Genomic DNA, 15,683 nt, shown 5'->3' on the forward strand with positions numbered 1-15,683 from the left:
GGATATAAAATAGTTGAAAAGCTCTTCATGAGATGAATATGCGTGTTTGTTCCTAACAGGTACGCTGTAGGATACCCAAAGAGTTCAAGGAGGAAGGACTTGTCATCTCCATCTCTACTTAAAAAATGAGCACGCAAACTTTAGAAATCCTCTTACTCTGAAAACAGAATAAGGGGCAGGGACTGCTAGACTTTGGTTTGTCATTGTGCTGTCTTACTTCACCTTTCTGTGCAGTGAAACTAGTCAACTGACAGATGAAAATTCAGATAAATCTCTCCCAGACCTGATCTACAAGTATGAGTATCATTTGGTTCTTGCTGCAACATTGTACGTGTGCTTTTTTTATGAGATAAGCTGCTTTACAAGGTGGAAAGGGCTGGATATGTGCATTGCCTCCCCAAGTGGAACTTATTCTCAGTCTGCAAAAAGAGCTGATCAAAGAGCATAGACAGGGGTGTGGTCTGTGTAGCTTGAATGTTTCATATAAGAGTTGGCACCATTTGGGAAGGAGATGTGGCTGTTAATTGCAAGATTGGAATAAGGAACTGGTGTGGATAAGAGAAGTGAAGTTAGATGGCAGGAGCGAGCCCAGTGTGTGGGAGTTAAATGAGATTGGGATTAGTACAGACAAGCTTGCCATTCGTCAGTGTGTTCGGTTTCCAGATCTGTGTTAGTCATAGTAGGTAGTCGATTCATGCCATTCAAATAGTGTCATAAAGCAGTAGTGTGAAGTGATATTTTCAAGTGATCACTAGTTCCTGCTGTTTGTATACTCCAGTTTTCTTTGAAACTGATTAGAAAGGATAGGAACAGCTGGTAGATAATGTAAACTCTGGTGTCCTGTTTGTTCTTTGTAAAACTCCTAACACTTGCTTTATGAAAATGAACATCATCTTTCATCACGTTTTGATGTAGCATGTGTTTGGTCTTGTCCTTCCCTGTAATACAGCATAGTCAGTCATTCTTCCACCTCGTGCTTGATGCAGTTTGTGTGCACCTGTGAATGGGAGATTTCTGCTTTGTCAAACTGGAAAGGAAAGATTCTTCTTATACTGACCTGTGCTTCTCTGTAATGGCTAGGGAAACAGCTGGTTTCTCTGCAATATATTGTAGGAGTTCCCAAAGTATCGTATGAAAGGATCTTTATGAAACCGGGGGCTGCAGAAACAATGATGCTTGACAAGTTAAGCATTTAATCTGTTCTGGTTTTCATTGTCAGAAGGAATTACTTGGAAGTTCTGACAGGGCTGTAAACCTGTTTTTATTAAATGCAAATTATAAAAATGTATCTGAATGTCAAGCCTTTTCCAGAGGCTCAGCCACAGCAGGGTGTTTGTCCAGAAGCACTACGTGTTCCCAGCACAGGTGGCACTACCTCCAAAATTGAAAGAGTGTCAACTTTGAAATGGACTGAGCTGCAGCGATCTATGTCTCTGTGGCTGTATGGAAGCTCTTGATTTCCCAAGTGACTGTTTCTCCATCAGTTGCTGTAGGTAAGAGTTGTTCTCCAGGTGGGTTGTCATTATTAGAGTTGAGGCCAGTCGGTTTTCCTGATAGAAAACAAAGGACCAGAACCTGTTTAGACTGTATTCCCATCTCATTGTGTAAATTAATTTATAGCAGGTGTACAGCTTTCAGTGACTTGTTTCTTCCTTACCGGACTTAAAATCTAGTTAGGTTTATGGGCAGGCAACATGTTCACTGATGGTAGAGAGTAATAGAACTAATACAAACTGTCTGTTGTTCCTACTGTGCTGGCTCCAGCCATCAGTTTTACTAGTATGTTTGAGATCTTCTTGGTTTAGCTAATGATAGCAAGAAATGTTTTTTTTTTTTCTTATCATTAATTTAAGAGCTTGAGTTTCTAGTTGAAGTTTATCCATGATAAAGATTTTGGTACCAGTTGATAATCAGAAAATATTAATGCATTTGAAATAAGTGTGTTTCCGTGTATTTTTGTTTTCAATTAAACTCCTTTAAGGAAATCTTTCCTAAGTCCAGGTTGGAATTTCAGAATGGAAAAGACACAAAATACTTTAAAACCTCTTTTAAGTTACTTCGTTTGTATGCAGGATATTAGGATAAAGCTTCCTTTCAGCTAAATTCTGTTTGTTTGTTTTTTTTTTTTCCTGGTGAAAGATTTGTAAGGCTTTGAGGTGTGATTTTAAAAAAAAAAAAAAAAAAAGTAGAAAATTTATGAAGATTTAGCCTTGTGGGGAGGGAATATTTTCTTTCTTCCCAGCAATGAGTTGTGTCATAGGAGTAATCCAGTGAAAATTTTGGTTTTTATCAGTTATGTGAAATGAGTGTTACAGGCTAAGGTTCTGTTCTACTGTTGTAGGTAATTCTTAAACTGCCTCAAGCTTCACAAAATGTTAATAGAAAAGAGCTAATACATGACTTAGATTTTATACTTTCATAGGATTGCTATTTGCAGGCTACTTGGCATGGCCTTTTTTTAGGAGCCAATGATGTGCTATAAATGATTTAAATAGTTCTTATTGTCTTATCTTCCATCGCTATATCCCAGTGTATGAATTTGCTCTTACTGTGGTGCTGGGGGATAGGTCCATAAAGGATGCATTTATCTGGAAGCACAAAGGTGTGTACATTACTTTAGTAATGCGTAAGACACGATCTTTCTCAGTTCAAGACAAACAAGGAAAAAAACTTGTGTGTGTATCACATAATCAGGGCTATTCATTCCAGAGTTTCAGGGTGTGTCATAAAAAATGTTTTGTCCAACCATCTTGACTTATTTGACATTACTTGTGTCTCAAGTCTAATGAGGTTTATTATTTTGTCCTGAAGAATTTATGCACAGTGCAGTAAAGTTAACGGTGTGTAATGATAGGTGGGACAGGACACTGGCAAGATGAAATGAAAAAATAAGACTAGTTTTCTGGTGGTAGCGACAGCTGGTTTTCTCAACTTCAGTCATATTGAAATAGAAGTAATAAGTAGTTATCTTTCCAGAACTGGCTTTATTTTAGTACTAACTTAGGGGAAATTGTGCTTGGTACTAAACCCAAGGAAATTGGTGACCACTCGGAAAAAAGGAGGTTTGGTAAGTTCAAAGCAGCACAAAGGGAATTTGTGGTCGTTTTGAGTAGTTGAGATCTGCTAAGTTCAGACCTAGAAATGAAGAGCTTTTAATGATAATGCCAAAAAAAAAAAAAGTGTGTGTCTGATTTTCATAATGCAAGTGAGAACTGTAAACATAGCGATTTAGTAATTTTATGTTTATTTTGGAATAACAACAACCACTGTGATGACAGCTTTGGAAAACTGCGTGGAGAAGTCATGCTATAACAAAAATGAAAAAAATAAATATTTAAAGATCAGATACTCAGTTAACAGGGTGTTTTCCCATTTGTCATTTTCTTTGCTTGCCCATATTTTTTCTTTAAATAAAGAGAATTTTCAGGTAGAGCTGACTTCATTTTTCCAAATGTGGATTAATTAAGTTGGTTTTAAGTATACATTGTTATTTCAAAAGACAATTTTGGAATAAATCAAAGAGAGGAGTAGGTATTGTTAATTTATTGGCCTGCAAGAACAGATTTAATTGGAAGGCTAAATGTAAACTTATTGATTAGATTTTGGTTTTCTTTCTGCAGTCTGAGAACCTGAACAGGCTGAACAGGAAAACACCAGAGAAGCCTTTCTGGAGCTGTTGTCAGACAAACTTCTTGTTAATCAGGCAAGCAGTGAAGGTAATGCTGTTCGATGCATTCGTTCTGTACACACCAGTGCAGAGCCAGGGTGGGTTTTTGGGTTGAACTGTCCTTAAGCAGGAGGTGACAGGTTTATGGCACTGGAAAGAAGGGGCAGAGGTCTGGTGGAAGTTTTGCTGCACAAGCACAGAGCTGGGTTTCCCAGGGCAGTGCCTCAGGAGTGCTGTTCTGAGGTGAAACCAGAGAGGGCATAGCGTTCGTGCAATTCAGCACATTTTCCTGTTGGTCAGGTTTGGGTTCCACCTGCGTGTACTCATACCTGCAACTGAGCAGAGAGTGCAGCAGCATCTGTACTGACGGGGGTCACGGATCAGTTCAGCACAGGGGTATTTTCGGGTCACAGGTGCGTGGGGGCAATATGTGAATAGCGCAAGCATGTAGAGGTGTCTCTAGCCATGTGCTTATTTAATCAAAACCAATAGTTTTTTTGTTCTGTAAGTTCTTTTCTCTCCTTTTTTTTTTTTAATGAATTTTACTAGTTACTTTTAGAAATCACGTATATTTCTGATACCTTCTGTGGCTCGTAACAATGAGTTCTCTTGTTTGAGTCACAAATTAACACTGGTGCTGGAACAGAGGCAGCAAATGGAGATACCCAGAGAGAGGAGAATGCAGGATCAGAGTTGTAGACACTTGAATCACATTTAATATACTCTTTTTATATTTTTTTAAAGGACTTGTCACCTCTGCTTTAGTGTATACTTCAGGGCTGTGGATACACATTGTCATTTATGTCACTGGATTCTAGAATAAGTTTTTAAACTCTGGTTTGCTAGAAATAGAATTGTCTACATGAAAATTCAATGTCACCTGCTTAAAACATACTGTTGGGCTTTTGGAAGCAATATTCATGGTCTTAATTTCATATTAAGTTGAAATGTAAAATTTACATCAAGTATTGTTTTTATTGTAAGTCCCTTAGAACAAAGATTTGGAAACTCTAAGTATAACATTACTGAGAAGGAATTTTGGAGAATTTTTTTTTCTACCACCCAGATTAGATTAGTGTGGTTTGCTGGCAGTGCATGAGGTTCAAAGCCGAAAAAAATATCAAATCAAATTAATTTGATTTCATTGGCACATGTGTGCACAAGTTTACAAAATGCAGGCTAAGCAGAATACTTGTTTCATCCTACTTCTGTGGCTCTATTAACTAAAATGAACTGTGGCTTATCTTAACCACGAGAAGATGGAAGTGATTAGATAAACATGATATATTCCTGTGGGGCGCCAGTTGCTAGAAGCAGCATGCAGTTTGCAAAATGATTTCTTGTAATATCCTTTTTATGTCCATTCAATCTGAAAGCTTGGTTTTCATTACCAGTGAAGTGCAGCAGTGTATCTGACACAGAGGCTGCTTTGTTGTAGGCTATTTCCATATATTATGAAGGTGTGCAGCTGACTACTTCAGCCCCAGGTTCTAAAACTTTTAAACTGGTTTGTGTGGATTTTTTTTTTTTTTGTGAAACATAGGGGGTTTTTGCCTCCCTTTGAACAGGAACGTTATGTTGAAGAGGCAGGAAATCTTCTTGCTAGTGGGGGAATAGTTGATGAATGAGGCTAACTCAAAACGATTTTGAAACTTTGACCCAAATCTGTATTCTCACAGGTAAAATTAGTGTAACTCATTGGCTTGAGTGGTACTGCTCTGGGATTTAATTTTCTGACATTTGAATTTGCATTCCAAGGAATGTATAAATGTTTTGTTTCAGTGCGAGACAGTTGATGTTTGTCAGTTTAATCACTGTATAATTAGAATTCAATTGCTTTTTGAAGTTCTTTGATCCTCCAGATATAAAAAGGGATACTGGAAAATAACTTGGTAATCACCAGTTAATATTGATTTTCCTCAGTAGTGTTTCTTCACTTCATAGCTGTTCTTCACACCTAGTGGCTACCCAGTTACACTGAGAAGACAGGTAACAATTAAAAATAAATTTAAATCTCAAAACGTTGATATCTAATAACTCCTAGTTTTGCTGGTTGTTCTCAAGTCCTTGTAACCTTTGTTTGAGTTGAGTTTGTTCCTCCAGTGTGTTGAAATTAGATGGCTAATCTGTAAAATGTTGTAAATTCTCAAGTGGCCTATGCAAGATAAACTTTTTGTACAATCTAGCAGTCTAGCAGCAGAGCACTGTTGTTGTAGGATGTGCTGGAGAGAAGCATTTATTTTAGCCTCATGAACCAATTGTTTAGGTATGCCCTTGAGCAACCAGCTGCAACTAAGAAAATGAATCTTTTGAAGAGGCTGTGGTAATGTAGCTTTTCCTTGTGAATTCAGTAACTTGAAAATTTGTCTTACTGTACAGTCTTTAAAGATTACAATTACTTGTGTCCTCACTTAAGCAAAACTCATAAAACTCTTTGACAGTTATCTGATTCTATGGGTGATACTAGTAAGTAGGCAACGGTGTGATACTAGAAAATCTGTGCAGACTAATATTTCACTGCTTTGAAGATGCCATAGTATCTTCAGTGAATGTAAGAGAATATTAAAAATCTGGAGTCTGATTAATTTATCAAGGGGATTATAAATTATAAATTGACTGGGCTTGATAGCCAAGGCGATCTTCCAGTTCTAAGCGTTATGAAGGTCATGACATGGAAAAAACTTTCAAAAGCCAAAATAATTGAAATATCTACTCCTGTTCTGGAAACAGCTTAGAAACTTCAGCATAACTTTCTGCTACTTGTGAATGGCAAGATTGAAACTTTATTTTGATGTGATAGGTAGGTGATAATGATAGCTATCATCACAGGAGCAATTTAAAAATGCATTTTGCCTGAAAGGAGCAAGTTAGTTTTCTGCTTCTCTCCTTGTGGGAAGGCTGTAACCTAATCAGTCTGCCCTTTCAAGGGTGTGTCAGCTGAACAGAAAACAGCATTTTAAGGTGGGTACTGCAGTCCTTCTACTGGAGTCACGGTAGGTGCTTTTGCAATCAGTTCCCTCCATACCAAGGATCTTTGAGGATGGAATAGAATAGATGAGGAAGTTTCTGTATCCTTTCTTACACTTCTTTGTGACTGTATAGGAGATTTACAGACTACTGTTAATGTATGGGTTGGGTGGGGCGTGTTATGGGGTCTGAAGAAGAATCTGCTGGCCTCAAAGGGTGTTATTAGTTTGGAATTGGCCAAAAGCAGAGCTGAACATTACAGGGGAGTAATATGGGGGAAATGAAACATGAAAGAGATGTTTGAAGAAATATTTGAAGCAACAGACTTCTTCCAGTGCCAGAAGAGGAAAGGATGTGAAAAGTTTTAAGAAAATAAGGAATTCCTTTTATTTTATTAGATATACTGAACATGATTGTTTCTCTAAACATTCCTAGGAATGTATCTCTTGGCCAGTAAGTACTTTTTTTGTCCAATTCTGCTAGCATTTTGTTTTATTTCCATACATGTCCTGTATCAGTTTGTCTCTCTTGCCAGGGACACAGTGGCAACCAGGCCAGGGAATATTTCCTTTGCATTTGGATAGTTCTGAATGAACTGTGAACAGGGATCTAGTGTCTCCTGGCATTTTAAACATGTTGAAATGTTTACTGCTGAGAAATTTGAATTCTTGTAATGTTATTTCAGAAGAATTAACCTGTGTTTAATGACTGGCTCATGAGAAATGGTAAGGTATGGAAGTGTAAATCCTCAGCATTCCACTCTGGAAGGGCTCTAAATATACAACTATGGTAATAAAAAATAAGGGAATAGTCCCAGGAGCAGCCGAGTTGCTCTAGCCTCTGTCAGGTGGGATCTGCACAGCCCCACTGATCAGGAAACTGTCCCTTTTTCTGTTCTCCTGGGTTTGCTTCTGATAGTTTGGTAAACTGAATGAGCTTGGGGGTGACCAGGTGCACTTCCACGCACAGAATACCCATGCTAGGGATGTGGCACAAGGGGAAGGACTTTGCTCTCTTGGGAACCCTGAGTTGTTTAACTGGCTCTTCCCATCTTTTGGCGGTATATTTTAGTGAAAACCCTATCAGAGACTCTCTAAACTTTTCTGTCTTAGAAGGGTAGAACTGAGATTAAGACGAACTGTTAATCTTTGGACACTAAAAATTATAGCCTAGAAAGCTTTGGGGTCTCGTACATCTTAAGGCTGTGGGGCTGGATTCTACTTTCATTGGTTAATGCTGCTGCAAGTCAACGTGGCATACAGAGGAGGAATATAATCAGGCTTTAATGAGACGCAGTTGAAGAAATCCAGTGAGACGAACTCAGCAGAATGAACGTGTAGAAAGCAACTACGGTTGAAGAGCTAATATGCTGTGTCTTGAGAAATATAAACAAGTAGGAGGGTAGTAATAAGTGCTCATGCAGGGTAAGCCAACTGCCTAGAGCTGAGTGCCCCACAGTAGTTAATTGGGGAGATGAAGCTATTGTCCCACCGCCTTTGGAAAAGAAACGAGAAAAACTGGTCTGGTGCTTCTGAAAGGCAAGGCAGCAGCTGAAGCAGTATCATGAATGACCTTGTTCAGAATTTTTCACTTTTTCTGAAACTGGGGAGGAAGAAAAAGGCAAACAAAAACCAACAGCAAGCCCTGAGCAGTTACTGATGCTCTTTTATCAATGTTTTGTTTTTCTTTTATAATGGAAATATTTGGATTGTTTGCACGATTATCTTACAAGCAAGTATTCTGGAAAATCTCAAGTGATACATAGAAATTTATCTATTTCTGTGCTCTGAAATACGAACTGATGAAGTCAGTGTAAATGCATCTGTTCTAGATTTTCAAGCGTTGTTTTATAATCTATGGATTAGCATGTTACTAATAAGAGAACTGAGTTTGCATGTTCTCTCGTAGCATGTTTAATTCACCATATTACCACTAGCTTCCCAGATAGGTTCCTCAGTGTTCCGAAACAATGTGAGCTTTGTATCTGACCGAGGCATGTCTACGTATGATGCCTCTCCGGAGGTGCAGTCCAAGGTCAAGAGCTTTAGAAGCAGTTTTCCTTTTTCTCTCTCTCCAGTGTAAAATACCCCCTTGAGACCGGTTGCAGGTGAGAAGTGAAGGGACCTGGTCTCAAGGTGCTTGGTATCATTCTGCTGCTTTTCTGATTGCTGAGAAGGTAGTCATAGCTGTGCTGCCTTAGAGCATTGGAGGTGTGATGTGTGGAGCAGTGCTCTGCTGTTCTAAATAAAATAAGCCAAACTGCTGTGCAAGCACTATTAGATAATTTTGTAGTTAATAGTTTTATTAGCTTTTAATAAGAGCAACAGCAGTTTGTGTTTGCAACTGGTGTAGTCAGAGATAAGCATAATGTCTGGTATGAGGAGTGTCTCTCACTTTTGGATTGAAGCTGAGCCTTGATGGTGCTGCCCTTTCCTCTTCCTTCTCCTGCCCCTTCCCAGAGCAGCAGCACAGCTGAGGCTGGCAGACACCTCTGGAGGTCATCCTGTCCAGCTGCCCTGGACCTGCAGGCAATCCTGCTCCTGCTGCAGGCCAGGAGGGACGCAGCGATGGCTGTGTGTCAGCCTTGCAGCAAGAACACGTAGCTGCTTCATGGTCTGCCCGGTGTCTGCCAGGTCCCTGTGTCTTGTGCCAGGCTGCTTTCTAGCTGGTTAGTCCCCAGTGCGTGCTTGTGCCTGGAGCTATCCCTCCCCAGGTGCGGGGCTTTTGCATATTGAGCTTTGTGAGTGTCCTCTCTCATCATCCCTTCTGCCTGCTGGGATCTCAGAACGGTATCACAGCTATCTGATCTATCAACTACTCCTCCCACTTCTGTAATTTCCACAAACCAGCATGGGAGTGCACTCTGGTACTGCACTCATTAATGAAGATGTAGAACAGTATTGGCCTCTAGCTGGAATCTTGTTTTATCTCAGATTAAAATTCAGTTCTGTCAGTGGCTAATTTCCTAGCACCACTTGTGATTCCTCCACATCTTTCTAGTAGCTGTTGTCTTAAAGACACTTTAAAACTGGGCAAGGCCAAGTTCATTGTAGGAAATGGGCAGCATATAGAGATGTCATCAGAGCCTGTGTGGGGACTGCTGCTGAGTGCTGTGCAGCTTAGCCCGAGGGTGCTTCATGAACAGTGGAAAGCAGATAGCAAACAACTCCAGAATGAGAGGTCTTCTACTAAGCTGGAGTCAAACCAGCTGCAGAGCTGTGTCTAATTATTTAGCCCATGGTTACAGCTAGTGGAGAAGCCTTCCTATTAAATTACCCAGTGTTTGTTTTGTGATTTTTTTTCCCGTTCATTATTTATTTTTATTTCATTATTTATTTTATTTTATTAATTAAAATTATTTTTTAAATATGAGAGCAATATTTATTTATTGCTCTCTTTCTTGAACCTCATAGAACGCTATAGTAGCATACAAAAGCAGTGTGTGTTTCATAATGAGGAATAATTGTCTTAAAGCTATCTGTGGGGGAGCAGCTGGAACGGCTGATCCCTGTGAATCAAATTCCCACTCAAGTCAGGAGTAAGCTGATGCCACTGCCTGTCCTCCCTCACATGCTCACAGCCTGAGTGGAGGCAGCAACAAAAGTCACCTGTGCAAGTGGCCAGGTGGTAACTTCAGTCCCTCCAAACTGCTGCCCAGGTGGGTGTTTAGCATGTTATATAAAGAGTAGCCAAATTTCTCATCTTCCCTTTTTTACAGGAAGTTAGCATGCACATTTCCCATCTCCTAGACTCCGTAAGCAAGCATCAGCTACAGACCTAGCTGCTAAGAAATTTTGGAAGACCTCTTTTGTGCAAGTCAGGATAAAATGGTTAGGTAAATGCACATCTGTTGTGGTTGAATTTTTTGATTTACCTCAACTCTGCTTCTGCATTCTTTCCCGACCCTGATTCTTGCACATTTAATAGCAGGAGAATCCACATAAAATCAATCTGTGCCTGGGGAAGTATGGATAATGATTTTCTTGTTCCTACACTTATGTTTATATTTCAGGTACTCTTCAAAGCATCTCGTACGCCTGAATCAGTCATTATTTTTAATCTATCATCATTCTATTGCCATTCATCTATCATCATCTTAGCATGTGTCCATGACAAGCATCATGGAGACAGAAGATTGGAAATATTTCTTGATGTATAGAAAGCTGGGATTTTGTTTCTAGTGTGATAAAACTAACTTCTGACATGCCATGTTGATACTGATGTTTCTTTATATCTCAATTATATATAGAAAGGGATTGCATGCTTCTTGTCTGAGCTTCCTGTGGTGATTGGGGGGCGGGGGGGGAAATACTTATCTGTTGTAGTAAGACAAATTCAGAAGGAATGTTCGGAACCTCAGATGCTCACAGCACATTCCTTCTGTATCTGGGCTTCAAGGATTTGTGCACTTTACTTTTCATTAAACTGCATATACAAGTCTGACTTGTAGGTGATAGAAAATGAAAGGTGAAATGAAATGACTGGAGTTTTTAGAACGTATTTTCTGCTGAATAATTTCCCAAACAAGTTATATAGTTACTTCAAGTGAAAAATTAACAAGCTACTGTGCTTTGCATTTTAATAATGCGTAGTAAGGTAAGCCCACGTCTGTTTTTTTCTTCTGTTTCTTCATGTTTTCACTGTTAAAATAAGGAAATAAATGGCAGAAGATTTATTTAGTATGTGTGGTGTTGTTCAGTTTTTATTGCAGGGTGCCTACATCTGAAACTGTCACTTTTATGTGCAAGTTTCAGATGCTTTATATATGGTGCATGTAGGATTTGACCATGAAATTAGAAAGACCTGTACAGTAAATCTGCCTCCATATTAAGGCATTTGTGCAGCAACTTGACTCCTAACGGCAAAACATACTGGCTGGTATATGTACCCGTGTGTATATGCATAGGTGGTGATGGGAATAGGTTGTTTTTTTTGAACATTACTGTGCAGTACAGAAGAGGTTGATTAGTGGTTTGTCAATACAAATCAGAGCAATCTATCTTCTTTCTACCTATAGTTTTGCTTTACTTTTCCCATCCTTTTTTGTCTGAAAAAAAAAAAACCACCAACATCCTCATTTTGTTTAATTCAGTTCTGCTATTTCCATTGCTCTCCCATTTGTGCTTTTCTGATGAATGAAATGCTGTTCTGCTGGAGTGATATTAAATGGAATTGGGTGGGAAAAAAAAAAGTTATTTCTGCTTGGACTAGTCCTTTATGTACCTTTTTAATTTTACCCATCTGTATTTCCCTATTTTCTTCTTATAATTCACATAGTACCTTCAGCGATATGGCAGGTTGTCTGCAGGAGACGGGCTGACACCAAATGATTGAACAATTGAAAGCGTTATTCTAGATATGCAGGAATTATTGCAAGAAAACTGGCCTGCTTGTTGTTCTAGGCATTGTGGAAAGAGCACGCAGATATGCAGAAGTCCTGACTTGAAGGAGAGGATCTGAGTTATGTGCAGAGTACATCGGCAGCGGTGCTGCTGGGTGAGTCAGGGCTGGAAGCTGCTGGCAGTCAGAGAACATGTCACAGATGCCTTTCCACTGTGGAGCAGGATGGGAGGGAAGGGGACATAGTTCATTGCCCTGGGGAGTTGTGGCCGTACGCAAAGTGAGAAGATGCTTGCTTCCTTTTAAAGACCTGACCTTGAGCTGATACAGCTCCATTTTGCTCTGCCTCTTCAGTCTCCCTGCTATGTATAAAAGCAGCTGCCGGTGTGAGAGAGGCTGGTGGCTAAATGTGTTTTCCCGTACAAAAGGTTCTGTTCCCATCCTGGCTGAGGAGGGACAGCAGGAGGAGTTCTTCTTGAGTATTAAAAATAGAACAGCCCCCACGCCCCAGTGTAACTGGGGATGTTTGCACTGGTTGTTTCCTGTGGACTTTGATCTGAATGCTTAGGATGTTCTTGCAAGTCGCGTTTAGTTAGGTACCACAACACCTCAGAAACAAACACAATCCTTTCTGTCACCTCTTACCTCTTTTGCCTGATGTGACCTGGTTCATTGGCAAAGTGCTCTGCATAACTGCAGCTTTGGTGCTTTCATTAAGATCAAGCTGTTGGAGGACTGAGGCATAGAGAAGAGGATGAGAAATACTTGGTTTTGGGGGTTTGCTCTGCCGGTGGCTCTGACTTGCTCCTTGTGGATTAGGAACCACTAAGCATAAAGTCTCTGCAACTCTCCATGTCCAAGGATCTATTTGAGCCCACTTTGGCTTGCTGATACATCAGTGAATAAAAGCAAACAAACTTCATCGCAATCAAATATAGGCCAACCCTGCGTCAGTTCATGCTCCTTTTATACTGTATAGAAGGCCTGGGTTTGAGTCTTTCTTCCCAGCTTCTTGTTCTTTTGGGGCTCAGTCCTGCAAAGCACTGAGTTGGCTTTGGTCTAGCATGGCATTTAAACATTTTCACCTCTGCGAGCAGGGAGGCTCCACATCAGCTTGATGACAATGTTAAGCATGTGGTCTCTATTGTGCTTTTTTTTTTTTGGCTTTCCAGGTTGAAGGGCTTTGAAGCAGTGAGTGTTTGACAGTGTTACTTTTTGTGCCTTGAAAAACTGGGTCTGAAGGGAAACCCTGGAAGGAAGGACAACAGTATAATAATTATAAGTACGAACCTTTTGTGGTTTTTCTATTCCACTTTGAGAAAGGGGAATGAAGTTGGCATTAAAGTAAACAGGATGCATCGCACTGGGTGAGACTAAGTCCCCTATCAGAGTAATGTATGAGATAATAACATAATGTGCCACAGGATTCTTGAATATGCTAAAAGTAAAAACACTGATGTAAGGTATTCTATTTGTACAGTCAATGTTAACAAAGCACCCTTGAGATAATAACTGTAGCACTGGAAATTAGATGTGCTGCTGCCGCCTTTAATGCCAATTATGTCCTTGTCAGCTAGCCTGCTTGCTGCTTGTTAACCTTAATGTGTGAAACTGCTGTAGAGCTGCCATTCAGTTCCTATACATGTTTTAGTCCAACTTTTAAATTTAACTCAGCCAGAGAAATACTCTATTTTGACCTTTGTTCGTTTTCTCAGGATACTTTCTGAACTGTTCAGATGCGTTGCACTTAGCGTGTATGCACGCTCATATGTAACTGTAGGAGAGGAGTACTTGGTAATGCACTGCAGCCCTGAATTTGCCTTGCTGACACAGAACAGGTTTGGTCATCCAGAAATTAAAATTGGGTACCCTTACAAAGTTTTAGCCGTCCAACTTAATTTACTGGGGGATGTGCATGATAGGTCTATTTGCAATCTGGATGCAAAAAGCATTTTAGCCGGTTAAATTTTGTTGTGTATGCAGAATCACCAACAATAATAAATCTATTTTGAGTCATCTATTACACACAAAAAAAACATTTTGCTCTAAGGTTGTCTTTTACAGATAAATGATAATTTTAAGTGATACAAATTTTGCTGTTCTTCTGAACCTGGTACTGTGTGTACTGGCTTAGTTGTATCTGATCACTGGGAAAGCCAAAAGGAACTGTTGCCTATTGTGTGGTAGGCTTTATTTTCGGTTATACAATTTCATGATTTGTACTGTGCAAATTTTTTGTAATTCGCATTGAACATAAGCATGTAAAGTCAATTCACAGTGATATGTGGCCAGATTATCTGCACAGAGGGCTGTCTATGCTGTAGATGCAAAAATAGTTTAGGTATGTTAGAGCTGGCATGGTGTGGCTCAGCGCTCCAGAAAATCCGGCTCGAATGTTTCCAGCCTCAGTTTGTCCCTGGTAATGCTGCAAGCAGTTTTGCAGGAAACGGAGCCAAAATTAACAAAGGGTTGCTGGCTCTGTGTGGAGCCACCGTGTACACATGTTCCTGGAAGAGGAAGCTCCGGGAGGCTCAGTACTGAGGTGGCTGTTCTGCCTGAGGTCAGCTCAGCTTCACCTGCGGTCGCTATTAGCCCTCGTTCTGCTGGTTCGGAGCTGATGTTTGTGTAAAGCTACTCTAGCACGCTTGCTGATGGTTGTTTCTGAGAAGACTTGTTAGAGAAGAGTACAGCACTGTGGAAAAGCACGGACTTTGCTTGGGAGCAGTACCACGTCTGATCTGTAAAACCCTTCTGTTGGAGTAAAGCGAGTTTTGTTGCTGTTACTTGAATGTGTTTTTTTTTTTTTTTTTTTTTTTTTCTGGAGGAAACAATTTGGATGCAGTATTAGTGGTGCCGAGCCAAATCTAATAAAGTTAAGTTAGTATCCCTGTGGACTGCAGTTACTTCTTGGGTTTATCTACTCACTGCTGGCTTGAAAGTAAAAGTTCTTTTTATGATTAGAATTGATTGTAGTTTATGTAGCGGGACTCAGTTTTCTAGTGCTTTCAGGTACAAACTTGAAAGACAGAAGTTGCAGGAGAAAATTCAGCCTCAGTGGGATTTGAGGTTAGTGTTAGGATACCTCTCCTAGGTGCTGAGTGTTTCTTACCTTGCATTGTCAAAGACTTACGCCAGCCGCTTTAGCTGGATGCTCAAGTTGCTCAGAAACATTCCTATGTTCCTACAGCAGATTCCATCAGGAGAGGGGATCTTTAACACGCAGAAGGAAACCTTATTTATTTTCATCTTCTATCTGGCAAAAATCAAGTCTTAGAATTACTTTGGTGGTAGTATCTTTGACTATTTTATCTCAGAAATGAGATTCAGCTGGTAAGTAGAAGGAAGGATTGAGGCTATGCAGATGGAACATTTCGGGAGGATTTCTTTCATGTGACAGTGAGTCCATTGTTAGCCTCGATCAGAAGCAAGAATTTGTCACACCCTTTCACAGTATTCTGAGCCTCTGAAATACTTTGTAGGGAGAGGAAAGGAATCGGGGATTTTATCAATAGATCCTATAAGGCCACTTCCTAAAACTGCTTTCCAACTGCGTTGCTGCTTTCCATACTTTGCTCCAATTCTCCAGCAGTGGTTCAAGTCAGTTCTTGAATAATTCTTATTTAAAATAACTTAAGAAAGCGGACTTGTTATTTCAGCAGCCGTCTCGCTGGAGAGCAGCATGGCCCAAACGCTACAATATTTTGAAAAG

The 15,683-nt window shown here is 39.9% G+C and overlaps 1 protein-coding gene across 9 annotated transcripts in view; it reads left to right on the forward strand.

The window, feature by feature from the left end:
* FHIP1A (FHF complex subunit HOOK interacting protein 1A) overlaps positions 1 to 15,683 on the forward strand; it is a 94,831-nt gene that overhangs the window by 14,786 nt on the left and 64,362 nt on the right. For 5 of the 9 annotated variants that reach the window (XM_068680943.1, XM_068680940.1, XM_068680948.1 and 2 more), the window contains exon 3: positions 3,621 to 3,716. The exons of 3 other annotated variants lie outside the window; for them this stretch is intronic. The gene's annotated coding sequence lies outside the window, so the exon portion shown is untranslated. Of the gene's footprint in view, positions 1 to 1,340; positions 1,494 to 3,620; positions 3,717 to 15,683 lie in introns of those variants that run through there. One more of the 9 variants, XM_068680945.1, reaches the window with a different exon arrangement.

This window comes from Anas acuta, chromosome 4 (assembly GCF_963932015.1).
Source record: "Anas acuta chromosome 4, bAnaAcu1.1, whole genome shotgun sequence".
In the NCBI taxonomy this organism is placed as follows: domain Eukaryota; kingdom Metazoa; phylum Chordata; class Aves; order Anseriformes; family Anatidae; genus Anas; species Anas acuta.